The 334-nt window shown below is 37.7% G+C and overlaps 1 long non-coding RNA gene across 1 annotated transcript; it reads right to left on the bottom strand.

Moving 5' to 3' along the window:
• Position 1: 1 nt before the first annotated feature.
• Positions 2–334, bottom strand: LOC113473760. Its single transcript, XR_003395644.1, has 2 exons — positions 264–334; positions 2–87 (listed from the first exon to the last, which is right to left on the bottom strand). It is a non-coding gene; the product is annotated as an uncharacterized LOC113473760 (long non-coding RNA).

Raw genomic sequence — 334 nt, 5'->3', positions numbered from 1 at the left:
ATTTTCTGTTTAAATCGTATCGAAATGGTTGATCCCAGAAAGATCCAACGTATACATGTGCAACTTCTGGTGTCTGTAGTATTTTTCCTGTGAACAAAACAAAAGGGAAAAAAGACCATTACTCATACATGCACTTCTACCTATATGGGTGAAAGAAGGGTGATTATGGGCCTAGTTTACCTAACCTGAATTAGGTAGATCCAGGAATGTAACGAAAGAAACTAGTTAATATTCAGAGACCTCTTCCTGAAAATTACACTTACCTAGAGACCACATGAGTGCCCCATACACCCTCATTAGTTGCTGATGATCAATCATATCAGCTTTATTGAGA

The sequence above is a fragment of the Diaphorina citri genome, unplaced genomic scaffold (genome assembly GCF_000475195.1).
Source record: "Diaphorina citri unplaced genomic scaffold, Diaci psyllid genome assembly version 1.1 scaffold88399, whole genome shotgun sequence".
In the NCBI taxonomy this organism is placed as follows: Eukaryota; Metazoa; Arthropoda; class Insecta; order Hemiptera; family Psyllidae; genus Diaphorina; species Diaphorina citri.
This window is presented reverse-complemented; position numbering and strand designations above follow the sequence as displayed.